The sequence below is a fragment of the Serinus canaria genome, chromosome 2 (assembly GCF_022539315.1).
Source record: "Serinus canaria isolate serCan28SL12 chromosome 2, serCan2020, whole genome shotgun sequence".
NCBI classification, from domain to species: Eukaryota; Metazoa; Chordata; class Aves; order Passeriformes; family Fringillidae; genus Serinus; species Serinus canaria.
The window spans coordinates 31,522,742-31,539,408 of record NC_066315.1 but is presented as its reverse complement, the minus strand read 5'-3'; the positions used below and the strand labels follow the sequence as shown (position 1 = coordinate 31,539,408).

Below are 16,667 nucleotides of genomic sequence, written 5' to 3'. Positions count from 1 at the left end.
TCTGGAAAACAACACTTCAGATGTGAAATCCCATGGTTTAAATTCCTTGGCACAGGCAAAGTAACTCTCCAACATGTTTCTGTGATTAAAGAATAAATCCCTAAATCTTTTTAAGGTAGTTTTAGCTGTTTTCACATGCTCTAATGCATCTTCGGTTTCTTCTTTGAAAAGATTTTTGGTGAAAGATGCAATCTAGACTAGAATGTAAATAAATGAACCACAGGAAAAAAAAAATTAAAAGTTAATTTTCAAAATGTAGTCATGACATCAGTCATAAAGCTACTTTTCAATTTTTATCTCTAATGATTCTAGTTTTATAATTATCTCATAATGCAATGCTCACTTTTGAGGTGCTCTCAGAGCATCCTCAACCTGCTAGACCTACTCATAGGTGTCACCTTCTGTACAGTGAATATTAAGACAATAACACAGTAAAAGGGGTTCCTTCCTCTCAGTAAAAGTGATATTGAAAATTTATTCACCTGCTTGACATAACACTGCCATAGCTTTTGGGTACTAATTCTCCTGTATTGTGCCAACAAATACAGAAATGGCAATATGAGTTCTCTAAGATTTTATCACTTAGTAAACTTGCAGAAGAGGGTTTCCCCAACCCCAGAATCAAACCTAGCACGCATGCATATGTAATGTGTAACTTTCCTACTTCCTGACCAAGAAAATACTCCAGAACAGTGAACTCTACAGAATGTCTTTGCTTGCCAACATTTAAAAGTGCTCATGCCCCCAGAAATCTGCTTGGTTTCAGTGGAAGCATGGGGAAAGATTATTGACCAAAAAAATGCCTCAAGGCAGGTCGCTCACAGCTTGTTTGCAGAGCCCATATTTTCTTGGCTTGTGTAGCTCTTACCAGCATTTTGAAATTCACAAACACAAATACCTACTAAGATATGTGGTAAGAAAAGAGGCAGCAAACTTATACCAACAAAGGAGGGTAAGGAGCAGCAACCTATCCTGGAAAAGTTATATGGCTTCTAGAGAACTTGTTTCTAGACAGGAAGCATATTTTGTTCTTAAGTACACAGTGCCTGTATGTCTGATGACTCTCTGACAACTATTTATTCATCTCATCTTCAAATTTAATAATCTAAAACCAGTTGAAAGTACCTGTAACGTAATTTTAGTGTTCATTATGCAGCTAAAAGACAGATTAAGCCCATGTCTTTTTAAATAGTGTCCTGTGTACCAAGTAACATTTATTTATTAGGTACTTAGGTGGTTTACAACCCTTACTTGAAGCTACCTGAGCAACAAGTAGGTTGTGACTTACGACACACATAAACACAAAGTATACATCTCACTCACTCAGCCCTTACCATCTTATATTTCCTTGAGAACATCCTGAAAAGCTGGGTAATAGCTGCTTTCTTTGGCTTTTAAGATATTAACAATTTTTTTTTTAATCCAGACAACACTGAAACTATAATTTTACAAATGAGAAAGAAAACAGTTGAAGATCATGGTTGCCTGTCAAAAATATGCAGCTTACAAGTACACTCAGAGAATTGATTAATAAATATGTCCCAAGCCTACTTGCAAATAAAGACTGATAAATGCTGGCTGAAATCCTTAGAAAGGTCAAAAAAGTGGGGAATGAACTGGATTCTTCACAATTCTCACTCACCTGGCATCATGGCACCAAAACACTGTGAATAACAAGCATGGAAAAAGAAGAGGATTAAACACAGCTCCCAACAATTTGGAAAGTAAGTAACCTTGCCCATATATTTCAATTAAAAATAGCTATTTTGCTTGTAACATCCTATGACTGTCATCATTAATCAACATTGCCTGATTCATGGCCAAATTTGGCAATAATTTCCTGAATATAAACTTTGTTCTCAAGCTCATTTTCTCCAGAGTGTGAGAAATGTCATGGGAAGAAATTTATAAGAGATGGACAAGAACAACAGAATCCCTTACAGCTATTTAACCTCTTAACATTAACTTCCTCTTATATTTAACTCAATTTTTCTTTTGTAATTTATGCAAACCCAGATTACGTTGAGAAACCACTATAAACTATTTGCAAAAACAAAACAACATAAAGTTGTTTTGGTGCCTCATTTTTCAAAATGCATCGAGAAAGGCAATCCAAAAGAAAGCTCTCCTTGATGTTTGCAGAAATACCTGAAATCTCTTACTTGTTTATTTTTAAATAAACTGTTGTATTTTCTTGCTTTCCAGAAGTTCAGCTCAGTTTGGAGGTCTGTGTGACGACCATGCAGAAGAAGAAGAAGAAGAGCAGAATCCCTTCCCACGGTGTCAGGAATCTGCTGTGACCACCATTGATTCAACTGCATGCAGCAGTGTCCTGGAATTAGAACCTTGTCTGCAAAATACAAAAACAGCCCCTGAATTTCAAAGCAAATACCACCTTATGACAGTACAGAGCCCTTCACCCCCCCATTCCTACATACACTCTAAGGATGAACACCACTGAAATTCAGAATTTAGTTCTGATTAGAATAAGATTAAAAAAAACTCCTGAAGACAGAGATAAAAGTGTGTTTATAAAGACACAGATCATATTTCAGCTGTATTTATTAAACAACATCATGCCCAAACACCCTCTCAAAAATTATTGGCTGAAGATCCTTTGAATGATTCCTTGCAGTTACTCCAGAAGTGAAAAAACCTGCATTTTACTATTTAATTTCTTAATGTTATGTGGTAATTTGTTTTTCAGAATAAACATGAGAGTTAACATAAACATAAAATATTAAATTGATCTTATTTACTATATTTTATTACCCTTTTAGAGTGTTTACAAATAAACTAATAATACACAGCAAAGCATTTTAATAAAATATTTATGGAGCATTAAAGCTTACATTCTGTTCCACACATTACTTTTATCCCTTTCACTTAAGCCAGTTCATCAGTTCTGCCTCAGTTTTACCTGAGTTTTTAGTACTTACACTCCTGTGCCTGGCACACCTGCTTCACTGCCATGACATAGAGCAGGAAGCTGACCCTGGCCAAAGCCTTCAGATCATTTTCTACTGTGACAGGATTATAAAACTCATTTATCCAACAACTTATTATCAATCATCTCTGTGCACAGTCACTCCCAAACTGAAATCAAGACTTAGTTTTGTTTAAGCTGTGAGCTCTCTGGAACACAGCTCGTATTATTGCTGTCTCTACAGGTAAGAGAGGCACATCTGAATAATTAGTGACACTCTCCTTTTTGATGCCATCCTTTGATATTAGTGTTAGTCTCATAAAAAACAATAAGATGCCTTTTATGATATGAGTTTAGTTCACATTAAATGTTGAAGGCAACAGAGAAGGGCAATCTATGGAAAACACATTTAAAAGGTAATTCAAGAGAATAACCCTATTTTGTACCTTGGAAGAGTAGCTTCAACTGATTCCAAATTCAGGTGACTCTACAGAATGCTTAAGTGTTACCTTTAAAATTAATAATCCCAAAACATAAATTCCTGAAAATTCATATTTCAATATGACAAAATAATTACACTTTAAAAAACACTAATTGCAGCAAAAACATTTAAAACATTTTTCAGTGCCAAACATCGAAATTGATAAGCAACCTTTGAGTCACAGAACTCAGGGCAATGAACTCTTGCTATGAGCTCAGCTTTAGGGCCCTGTGCAGCTAAAGATGTGGATTATGGATGCTACATCCATAGTCCCACTGATTCCTTTCTGCGACAGTGGCTTACAAAGAAGAAACTGGAAAATAACACAAAAGGAAACAATAAGGAAAATAGTGGTGCATGTCTGCTTTTGCACAAATAGTTACAAACTCATGGTGCAGTTTAGCTTGTTTTGACAGTGAAGACATGAACAGCACAAGAGCAACTTCAGCATAAATGAGTAACAATTGCAAAGCAAGTTGGTAAAAAACCTGGAGAAGCTAGGATGAAAACCACAGCACTTCTAATTGTCTGTTTTAACCATCATCCTTCTCCCAAAATCTAATTTATTAGCGCCTAATACCATAACAAGCAGCTTCTCCAGCACCTTGAAGCTCAGGCTCCATCCTAGCCTGCCCCTGAGCACCAGCAGCTGCTCCAGGGCAGCAGAAGTCTGCTCTCCCAGAGCCCATCCTCCCCTCCTAAAACCTTCTGACATCTGTCACGCTGGTCAGTTCCCATCTCATCCCTGAGGAGGGCATGCCTTACCCTGCTTGTGTGCTCCCTGGAGACTCATAAGGCAGACATTAATTTAATGAGTTCGTTTGTGGCTTTATGAAGTAATTTATGCTTCCTTAACACAATAAACTCCTTAACCTTCACGGCCTTCATAAATCTGATAGAGTTTGGATTTGCTCCAGTATGGAAAAAAGGAGCAAAAATGTCATTGGGAGGCGTTGTTTTTCTGTTTTTGAACACTAAAGCCATGTTATGACATGTAACTACTGGATTTAAATACCAAAGTTATGAATTAAACTCCTTTTGTATATACTGAGCGAGCAGTAAATTCATGTCAAAACCTTTTACTTCTCTTTCAGTTTCTCCTTTGCAAAAGGTTGTAAAATATTTTCAAATAAAATTTTAAGCACTTTGTGATTACAAATATCTTGTTGTTTTGGTTTGTTTTTTTAAGTAACACAAACACATGGAAATTGAAAGTCACAAGATACATTAGATAGAAACTTTAGCAGGTAATCTGGGAAATTCTGTATTCCCTTTGCAGAGTATGTTAAAGTAAACAGCCACAATAGTGCTACGGATACCACTTGTGGCACCCAAATCTTGTATATTCGTTTCCCTAACATCAAACCAAGGAAAAAAGTAATCCCATTCTCATTTGAAGCAGAAACACCTAAGCCAGCTGAATGCCTGTATCAGTTTTCACAAAAATTACCTCCATTAATAAACACAGATTTAGCAATGAACTGTGAACTTAGACGTCAACTTCCTCGTCTCTGCATGCTTGTCATTATTTGCTCTGGGTCTTTTTCTTTTCCCTGCTAATCTTTGGAAAAAACCTTGACCTTTCCAAGCTGCCCAACAGTGGATTTCAGATGCATTCAGGTTGCTGTGCTTGGAATCTTTCTGCTTTGATGTTGATGGGAGTTTTGTCATGGGCTTCAGTCGGGAGGAGATTTCCGTCACGGCGGGGGAGTTGTGGTTCTGTCCTTGCCCCTATTCATAACTGCTGCCTCTCAAGATCAAACTGAAAAGATAATGACCAGCCTGAAATCTGAACACTGCTAACAAAGTGCTAGCGGACAAAGAGAATATTTTTCATCTTCCTTTCATTGCCATTGGTACTTATACAAAATATCTGTAATACTGCAGCATAAATGGCACACATTTATTCCCTCTTTGAAACTTCATTTTCTTCCATAAAAATGCAGGAGTAATAATTTAAGAACTGTTCTGTGAAAACTGCTTGGCTTCCCTGATCTTAAATTTGGGTTTCTCCAAGTCTGAGCTATGGACACGAATCACTACACTCTTCTCCCTCCAGCCAAAATTTGGACCTGCATCTGTACATCAGAAAATTTTCCACAGGGCTGGAGTATTTACATTTAAAAGCATGTTATTTTGATGAGCCAAACCTTCTCAAAATGTTGGAAAAGAATCCCAAAATATCAAGATCAGGACCAGAGGCATGACTAGGGGGCAAGAAAGAACATTACAGAACCTTTAATCCATGATGTTGCCTTTTTGTACTGAGGGTAAATCCACTGTTGCTATAAGGCAGAGTTTCCAAAGCCATTTTAAGTGAAATTTTATTGCAAAGGTAGGAGTCTGGTCTGGTTTGCAGTGTCTCTCTCATCTTTTTCTTCAAAGTGTTCATATAGACTCAGTTGAAAAGTTGAAAACTAAATACTTCATGTTAGTCCCAGAACATTTACAACACAAAAAAAACCTTGAACATTTTTTTACCTAGTCCTAATTTTAAGTGTCTTCTACATAATGTTAGAAAAGCAAGAGATTTCTAAAGAGCTTTATGACATGTACACGAAAAGAAGGTGCTTTTCTTTAAGAAAATCTTATCCAAGTATTTGTTTTTATAGTTTAATCCTAATAACTCCTACATGACACATTGTGGAATCTTGTATACAAATCTCTCCCGATTTACACTTCAGAAGAAGCACAATTCTAGGAAGACTCATGCAAAATTAAACATTCCTTCTCTTATTACCTTCTTTTGAGCTTTCCTCCTTTATGAGCTGTAAAAGTCTTTCATCTTGCAGCTTAATAAACTGCTTTTACATCATGTCGTCATCAGAGAGCTGATTGGAGGTGATGATTCCTTGTGTGCCCAGCTCTGGTGTGGCAGCTCCACACGCAGGAGAGGCAATTAGTCATCACTGCCCACCAGGGAAGTGACTCATGCCTCATCTCACACCATGACATGCACTGGACATGAAGTACCTCACCTTGCACTCTGCTGGGGATGGCTCTGGAGACTTGAGCACAAGGAAGAATATATCTTTCATGCAGTAAACAATTCAGATGACAGCAGTCACATCCATTAAACAAAAGGCAACAGAAAGGAAGAGTGACATGCTACACAGAACTAAGCCTCCAGCAACAAGTCACTTCTGATGATTATATTAGAAGTGGGATAGCTACTTTTTTAAAAGAGGCACTTTTGTTAGAGCTATTTTGCATCAATTTTCTCTGGTGCCAGTTAAAATATCATTCTCTTTTTTTTTTTTTTTTTTTTCTACTTTATCACAAATATTCAGATATAAAAACCTCTTCTATGAAAGCCACTGTGTGCTGGAGAAGTGTTTGAGCCAGCTCCCCAAACTGAAGGTCTTTTCTGCTGTTCTCCACCCTAAGGCACTCTGTGGTGTTCCTCATAGCACAGACAGCTTTCTGCACCACCTCATGTGGCACCCGAATCAAGTGAGAGGCAGGTTATTTGCAACACCACTGCCACATTTCTCCTCAGACAGACAAAATATGAAAAGGGTTTAAGCTGCCCATCAGAGCTCTCCAACAACTGATGCACAATAGAAGCCAGAACCTCAGCACGTTTTTTTGGACAGAGTGAAGAAAACATGATATGTAAATAGGAAAGTTTCAAATCCAGAAAATGTTTTCCAGAACACCTATACTACACAAACATACATATTCCTTGTCCTTCCTCCTAAACCTGCTTTTCCAGCTTCCCTATGGGTATTCACTGACCTTTCCAAAGCCTCTGGGCTTGGAAATATGAACCACCATCTTTTGAAAACCATCCCTAGATATGCCATAACACCTTTCATCAGTGCCACATTTTAAAATACATAATTGAATTTAGTTATCTCTGCCCTGCCAAAAATCCATAAATCCGTATATTCCAGAGAGCCATATTGGTAGGTAACAGATATAGAATCAGGGTCCTCCTTCCAGATACCAGCAAGTTACATTTAGGAGATGAGACAAGATTCTCACAGACCTAATGCTGTTCAACTGTATATACTTGATTTCTTAAGTTAGTGGGAGCTAGAAAAATATTTCTGGCGGCATAATTTTGATCATAAATTGTGTCTTCACGACCAAAAATAAACTAACTCTTCAGAATCTTCTTTGCCAGGGTTCTGTATTTCATGGGTTGGCAGCTCTGCAAGTTATTGTGAATTTCTCTGCTCGCCCAGAAATACAGAACTGAAATTTCCATTGAATCAAAATTAATTTAGCATACCTGAAAGAGTTAACAGCCATTACTGAGTACAGGCTAAACTGAGTGCTGCCTGGGATGATACCAACAAGAAATTGGTTAATTCTGTGACATCAACAAGCATATACAGCATTAAGTGACTCATAAAATGAGGTGGTAGCCCACTGAATGGTGTGGGGCAGAGGGCTAAGAGGGACAGAGACAGCTCCCCAGCAGAGGAGGAATCCCTTAGAGAAGGTCAGCCTACTTGTGGCATAGGTCAGCAACTGTAGGTAAGAAAGAGCAGGAATGCCTGCCATAGCATAAGTATGACTCCATCGGTAGAAGGATGGGAGGGAGAAAGGGAGCTGTGCTTTGCACTGCTGGAGTGTTCACAGACTTTCCTGTTGGACACTGCAGTCATGAAAACAACTCATTTGCTACAAATATTTTAACTGGGACCAAGTTTTATACAGTTCTTGTAGTTCTAGTTCTCAACAAAGATGTCACAGACCTAGTACAGCAGAGAAATCAATGACCTTTGTCAGAGTAAATGGCACAGAAGATCTTCAAAACCCTTCACAGTCAAGGGAGAAGAGGTCAGGAAGAAGACTGACACTGTAAAGCATCAATATTTCTGCCTCCTGGGTTCTATCAGAGTTAAACTCTTCTTAAAATGCTTATCCAGCTTACTGGATAAGAAATATAAGTGGAGCCTCACGGTGATGCAAAGAAAAGATTCACCAAGAATTAATTTTTGAACCTGCTCTGCTGGTAAAACCAAGACTGTGGAATCAGTTTGAGGTTTTGTCCAACCCTCGTTCCCTAAAAAAAAATCAATCAACTTTTTTGTTTCAGACTCACACGAAATTACATCGAGAGACGACTCTCTCATTACCTTGGTTGCTGGTCGCTCTTCAGGTTTTCAAAATAACAAGCCCTTCGGAACTGAAAATAGGAAGCACAAACCCGCTGCATTTCCCCACTACCCACCCGGGGAGGGGTGGGGGGAAGAACACCCTCTGAAATCCCCTGCGAAAAGCCCCCGATGGGCCGGCAGGAGGCACCCGCGGCGGCCGCCGGCGCTGCCCGGCCGCTGTCTCCGGCGGGACCGCGGCGCAGGGAAAGGGGGCTCGGCCTCTTTCAGGGACAGAAGGGGGCTCGGCCGGGAAAAGGGGGCTCGACTAGGGAAAGGGGGCTCGGCAGGGGAAAGGGGGCTCGGCCGGGAAAAGGGGGATGGGCCGGGAAAAGGGGGCTCGGGGCCGGCCCCGCTCACCTGCCGCTGCCCGGGCCGCCTCGGGAGCCGCGCTGGGGGTACGGGACGCGGCTCCGCTGCCGCCGGCTCAAACATTTACTGGCCTACGCACACACCCCTCGCCGCCCCATCCCGTCCCCCGGCTCACCGCGTTCCCGTCTCCCTGGGGATGGCTTCCCCGGGCCCTTCCCGCTGCCGCAGCCGGGGCACGGCGCTGCTCCCTCGGCCGGCGGAGCGGAGGCGGCCCGGTCTCTCCGTCTGGACGGCCCCGGGGCGGGCGGCGGAGCCCGTGCGGGAGGGGCCGGGGCGGAGGGCACGGCAGAGCTGCGGGGTTTGAGGGAATTCTGGACCCTTCGCAGCGTCGATTCCCTACGGAGCAGCGCTGGTGTATCCTCCCCCGCGCAGCCGGGAACGTGTGAAGTACGAATCCCCGTCTCAGCATCTCTCTCCGCAAATGTCTAGAAAAGTGACAAAATTTAACTGTTTGTTGCCGGCCCGTACCTGCTCCCCGGCGCGCCGTGGGGATGTCAGGACAGCGCGTCCGGTGGAAGTTGTTAGACACAAACCGGACCACAAATGTCCGGCTCCCACTCGAGAATCCAGAACAACCACTGGGACAGGTCCCCACTGATCCCGCTCCCGCTGCTGCGGGGACACAAGGACAAGGGGCTCAGGAAGAAGCGATGCGCTGACAGCGGCTTTTTTTGGGCAGCTCTTAGTTAAACTTTAGGCCATGAGAGTAGCAACCGCCTCTTCCACGGAGGTGAGAGGACCGCTGCTTTCTGAAGTTACACTCACTGTGCAACAAACATTTCCTACCGGGATTTAAAAGTGCTCTTCAGCTTGCTTTTTGCAGAAAAAAACCCCAGGTCCTTAGTGTTTGCCTTCACAGCTGCTAAAGCTGCCTAACTGTATCTGACTAAGCACAAACAAAACACAGATATTTTCATAATACGTGTTTTCAACCCAGTGAAAGCAAAACATCTGTGGATGTCTGAGAAAAACACCTATTATGTCAGCTGCAAGGAAAGCCAGCTTCACTTGGTGTGTGACAAGTTTCCCTCTGAGGTTTTTTTGGTTTGGCACTTAGAGGCTGCTCATGTCTCTACCAGCTCTTGGTGGTCTGCCAAGCTGTAAAGCATCTCTGTAGACAGCCACTCATCCCAGAAAAAGTTGATTTCTCTCATGTGACTAATGCAAAAACACCCTTTTAAAATATGTGCCTGCTCTTGGCATGGCCATCTAGAGACCTCTGTGATCATGGTGTTGTTTTCAAGAAAACATCTGGGATGGAATTGTGAGTTGAGTCTACTACGAATGTACCTTAGAGCCTGGTACTGTTGAGTGCACAGAGCCCTGGGCTGCTGCATGGGAGCTCTCTCAGGAGCTGAGCACTAATAGTGAGGCAATGCCCAGCAACCCACCTTGTGCCAGGCTGCTGCCCCACAGACCTCTGGAGCTGGCTTGCTTCCTTTGTGCAGAGAACTAGTAGTGCTGCTTGTTGAATTTTACTCTCCTTATTTTGCAGCACACAGGACATTACATTTCTTCCCCTGGTTTCTTTTCTGTGAGTACCTTTGTTCTTATGTTCTAAGAGAAGGCGATTACTTTCCCCTCTGCAGGGGTCAGCCAGAATTCAGCAGTGTTGCTAGGGCTTGGAGCCTGGCTCTCTCACCAGTGCCATCCATTTGCTTTTCATGCTTCACTTGGTCAACATTCAGCATGTAACCAACTTTCAGAGCACTTTCCACCTTTCTCAAGGAAACAGAAAGAGATTTTTTTTTTTTTTTTGACTTCTCTTGCTCTTTGGAGACATCGATCCGTGTGATAATACTCCTCACAGCTAAATTTGAGCTGCATCTCTTTTCTGGAATCACAGAGTGGCAGAGAAAACACCTTTCTTGTTGTAAGTGCAGGGGTTTTTCCAGGCTTCCCCAGACGAACCTGCCTCTTAGGTCACAGCCAGAGGAGTCTACAAACTTAAATGGGCACGGATGAAAAAATTTTATCTATCTATCTATCTATCTATCTATCTATCTATCTATCTATCTATCTATCTATCTATCTATCTATCTATCTATGTCTGTCTATCTATCGATGGCAAGTAATTTCCCCATTTCCTGTGATAAAATAAAATAAAACATGCTTTAAAGAAAATTTAAAAGATCTCTAATTGAACAAGGACGAAAAAATCCTAAAAGTTGACCCAAAGTCTCTTCCTGACTTCTGTAACCTCAGTCACTGTGTTCATAATTTGTCCTCAAGATTTACTTGCCTTATTCTTTTCTGATCATCCTTTTGTTTCTTTATATCTTATCTCAAATATTCCACAGAAAATCTTCTAGGAGTGCACTTCAGCAAGAGTATGGGTAAAAGCTTTGATGCAAATTTTCTAGTTAGCTACTGCTGCTTTAGCACAATGAATACATATATTCAACCCAATATAAAGAGTAGATATTTGAATTTCTTAGTTGGCCAGTCAGATGGACAATTAACAGATTGTTAACAGACAAATTCAACAGTAATTTGAGATCAGAATAATACATTTTGAGGGATATAAGGTGACAGTTGACTAGATATAAGTGAAAAAGATAATTGATCTCTAAGATCTCAGCTAAGTAGTATAATAGATGCTTTTGTTCTCTGAAATGAAAAAGGTTGTCACCCTCAGAAAGTAATTTTCTGATCCTTATTAAAAACTGCCTATAGAATTTTTGTGGAAAACTTTGTTTAGTTCAGTTGAGGGATCACATGGTACAGTCTGTCAAGTCATTCAAATGAATGGGCATATACAGATTATTGTGGTACATGTATTTTTATTTCTTCAATATGACAAGAAGGTATTCTCCAAATTCTTTTTCTGAATCTGTGATAAGTTTGAAATCTGCTATCGTCTTCCACAATAACTTCCGCTTTTGACTTTCCTCCATGTGTCATTACTGCACAGCTGGTAGGGGTTTGTTACAATAAATATTTGTCTCTTTTCACTGCATGTGTTCCTGTGTGTTTGCTAGATATCTCCTCAAGACCACAGATGAAGATTTTCTTTTTTTTTTTTTCTGCAGGGCACGAGCAGAACTTGAAAGAATGGAAGAGATCAAATAGAGACAGGATTAAATTTATCATTTTTGTGGGTAATGCCTCTTTACGTATTGGCTTGTTACATACTCCATTGTTCTCTCTCTTCACATGCATATTACCATGTCAGCTACCACCAATTAATTAGATAACAATCTAATATAGACTAGAGCTCTTAAGAGCGAGAAATTTTATTCTGACAGCATGGTAACAGACTACTGTGCTAAAACAAGCAGAACCTAGAAGCCATTGAAGAGTCACAACTAAAGGAGGAACAAGGGTGCAATCACTAATTATTATTGGCTAAAGAGCAATAATAAGCAGCAAGGTGATCCTCAATGCCAAACTAATTTTGAAATCTACAAGTGCAAAAATAGAAGACTACCCAAAGGTTTCAATCTTAGTTTCAGATAAGTCTTCAGGCTCTTATTTCAACAAAAGTGAAACTTAGAGATGCCAGTGTAGAAGTGTGGATTGTGTTTAATGCAAAAGTCACATTTACTACAACACATTTGAATTACGCTTGAATGTTTCCAGTAAATTGATGTTGGATGCCAGTGAAATTTGTTCTGTTCATATATAAGAGCAGGAGCTTAAATGTATGATTATTTCACATCTTAAGCTCTTACCACTTAAACCAGAGTACTTTTATTCCATTAAGGTTACCAACTTTATTTCTGTGTAGTTTTATGCTGCTATAAAAGAGGTAGAGAAAAAAAGCTGAAAAAAAAAACCAGAAGAGATTTTTCTACTTACATAGAAAAAATTTTTTTCTATGTAAGTAGAAAAATCTCTCTGGTTTATGACAATCTGTAAAATTGATTGCTTCTCTTAATGTAAACAGATGGTAACATCCAGGATGATTGACATTTACCATGTCCATGCACAGGTCCCAGAGGAATCTACTTTTAACCATATTCTACTCTGTCTGCAAGTCCAGCAGTTAGAAAAATCAACACTATCAAGAATTTCCACTTTCAAAGACCTTTCAATAGTGAGTCTACTGAGTACACTGTGAATCCTGCTCAAGATAGAAACAAGCTGCCAGCACCATGTGCAAGACCAGTGTTGTGCCAAAAGTCAAAAGCATAAAAAAAATAATTTTGTGTATTTGCAAGTATATTTGCATTATATTTTTTTAATATTTGCAAGTATATAAGTTAAAGTATATTTACAAAAGGAATATCCTACCTATTCTCCACCTCCTTCTAGCTCCACATGGTAACTGCTAATGGTAACTGCTGCTTTTCCTGTTCATGTACAATCATTTTAGACTCCATTCAGGTTTCTTTCAGTACTTCGGTCTCCTATTTTGTCATGTACTCTTTTTTTTTTCCCTAATTAAGTATTTTATCACCCTTCTCATCCCACTGTCAGGTAATGCTTGCCTGCCTCAATTATCTTGACTTCTTTTCCCTTTATGAGCAACAATAAACTTTAGGGGCTGCTGTCAATAAAAACGGAAGACTTTAGGGGGAAAAGGTACACCAAACCAGCATCCTGCTTATGCTCTAGCTACCTTTTTTCTCCTTTAAGTAAACACTTCTTCCACATCTAGTTATGGAAGGAATTGACATAAAATGATGAAAAAAATGGCATACCCAAGCAAAAATTGCAAAATAATTTGCTGTACAAAAGTAAAATGTGTGACTGGAAAAAATTACTTCACTAGGTTTGGCTTTCACTTTCTTGGCTTTTTTCCACTCACCTGTTTAATTTTGCATAATAATCCCTTAGATTTTTAAAACTGCAAACAGACAGTCTATATTTGCAAGATTGAAGTAGAGCTGACAAAAAGGAGATAGCAAGTGGATAGTGTTTTATATACTTGTTGATGTACAAACTTAAGAACCTTTAAGTCCTGAAAGAGGTAAATGTCCACTTAGCAGACACACATACCAGCATCAATTTCAGATAAGAAACTGAGCTGTGAAAGTAAATCAATACCTTGTTAATTCACTTACTTTTAAAAAAAATCTGGATGTGTCTAGGTCTATGCAGAGAATCCTTCTCTTGCTACTTGCTTTCAGTAGTTTTAAGAATCTTTCAGAACTTTGACAAATGTGTCAACACCAAAAGGTCAGCCAGCTTTGAGATTGGGTTCTTCCTCGAATTTGATCCAAGACTTTCCTTTAAAATACATACAAGTGACACAAAGCTATGCATTCAGCTAAAAACAACATAAAAATAAATGCTTGACAGAATTTTAGATCAGCAGCACAAACATGTTTTGATAAAACATTCTGCCCTGCAAACTTATTTTAAACTGTAGCTTGGACTAAGCTTCCATAATACGTCGGGATGGAACAGAGATCTCATTCAACTGAAATAATTTCCAAAGGAGTTTTCCAATACAAATATTTAGGAGAGAGTACTTCTTTTGCCTAGTCTATGTGTTTCTGCAATGTGTTTAGCAAGAAGCAAAAGATTATTCAAATAAAATCTATAGCATTTGAAAATGCAATATGTGAGGTCTTAATGGCAACCTAGGCTAGAATACAGCACAGATGCATGAGGGAACAGATGCAAGAGAGAAAGTGAAAAATCCAGAAATGCTGTAAAACATGTACCTGGTAAAGAAATCTCTGAATATTTATTCGGTCTCCAACACACTTCAGTTAAGAAGTTTCTCCTTACTAGGACAAACTATACAGGTTGAAACATTTTTTTATTTTTTAAAGGGTTGTGCTAAAATATTGTTACAAGAAATTATTAAATGATCAAGGCTAGGCATTTTCCATACACAGAAGTAGAAATTATAGATATAATTTTGAATGTGCAGATTATGAATCTTATATTGCACATTGCTGCTCAGTAAGTCACAGAAATGCCTATGTTCCTCAACCTGGCAATTTAGAAGTAGGCAATTTTTGGTACTTGCTATGAAATCCATCCAACAAACCACATTAAACTGAACAGAAAAACGCCCATCACTATATCAACAGTAGTTGGGCAAAGCACCAATCCACCTGCTTGGGATAATCTCTGGTCATTTTTGGTGAGGCTGTTCTAGAAAAGGTATCTCACTGCTCTCTCCATGGAAGGTATTCTAGCAAGCAAAGATAGCACATGCCAGCTCTAGGTCCCCACAGCACTTCCATTTTCATTGTCAAATCTCAGGATATCAGGAAATGATGCAAGTAGCTTTGGGGAAAGGAAAAGGAATAGGAAACAGGGGTATGGAAGGCATTAGGAAGTTCAATATGAATTAATCCTGATATTCGCTACCTAGCCAGACAGAAAATAAAGCTAATGAAATAAATATAAAAAGGAACTTTAGATAATTTTAGCAATGGTACTGAATTTACAGTTGTGGACAGAAATACTGTTTGGTGTCACACTTCGTGATTCCCAGAGCAGAATGATCACATTTGAAGGACTAAAAGGGTAAAATGTAACATGCACATTCATCCTTGTGTCCTTATGTAAGAATTTGTTATTTTCTGATATTGTATATTTGAAATGGTGTAAGCAGAGGACTAGTCTCTCACCAGTAATGTAGAATTTGCATTAAAACATACAGCTGCCACCATATTAAAAAATTGGTCAATAAAGACATATTAGTTGGTCAGATGTCCATTTACTTTGAATTACAACATAGACTTCAGAAGTTTGACATTCAAATAGAGATTACTGAGACTTTAACAGGTATTTAATCAAACATATTATAAAGATAATATATTTTATATCTCAGTTAGGAAGGATGATTTTGTTTTGCAGTACAAGGCTAGAAGTCTCAAATTATAAATTCATCTTTTGGAAAAGGGAAGGAAGTGTCCTTCTTTTGTGTGTATGTGGTGGTTAGGGACATGTTTTAGTGGTGGGATTTGCAGTGTTAGCTTTTCAGTGAGCTCAACGATGTTAAAGGTCTTTTCCAACCTAAATGATCCCGTGATTCTCTATGTATTTCTTCCTTTGTGAAACAGCATTACTTATTCACTGCAGAAGTAAAGTCTACCATAAAAATTTTTAGCATTAAAAAAAATTAGTATAATATTATCATTATCATTTGGCATACTGTGAAAGTTATTTTAGTATAACACAATGCAGGAGCCTGTCGACATTTCACTAAGAAAAGCTTAATATATTTTCTACGTCAGTATTTTCAGGTTTCCATCTATTTGTTATATTCATTCCCTGTGTGCAACACAGTGACACTTCAATTATTTATCTCTATCAAACTGAATTATCTTCCATTTTCTAAATTTGTATTTTATCTCTGTGTGTGTGTGTATGCACATATTCCTTACCTTAGACATTTTTTCCCTTTGGTTATTCCTTTGGTGTGTTCAGGAACAACCGTAGCTTCCATTCGCAAGAGCTGAACAAACCCCACAGAATTCATGCTGAGCTAGAATCTGCTGGTTTAATTCCCTGCTGGGAGTCTGCCAGTTGGGAAACGCTGACCAGCAAGTACAGGTCTTAATTACACAAATCCAGAAGCTGCTGCCAACCTTTCCCCATTGAGAAGCATTTGTTTTCTAGTGTTCTTCTTGATGAACAGATTATCATACAAACATTATTTATTGCTGCTTTATATTGTAAGCAATTAAATGAAGAAACCTTTTAAACTCAAGGGAATTTTAATAGGTTACTTGCAAAATGTTATTGCAGGCAACAACTTGTACATGATTTTAGTTCCAAACCCACCAAAAAATTATACAAATCAGCATTGTAAAAGTGTCAGATTAATGCCTTACAGGCTTTGCTGGCAGAATTAATTTCTAAATTCTAG

The 16,667-nt window shown here is 39.1% G+C and overlaps 1 protein-coding gene across 1 annotated transcript in view; it reads right to left on the bottom strand.

Annotated features, from left to right (window-relative positions):
• DNAH11 (dynein axonemal heavy chain 11) overlaps positions 1–9,105 on the bottom strand; it is a 40,595-nt gene extending 31,490 nt beyond the window's left edge. The window contains 3 exon segments of the mRNA XM_050970997.1: positions 1,643–1,664; positions 2,163–2,350; positions 9,003–9,105. The gene's annotated coding sequence lies outside the window, so the exon portion shown is untranslated.
• Between the last annotated feature and the right edge of the window lie 7,562 nt (positions 9,106–16,667).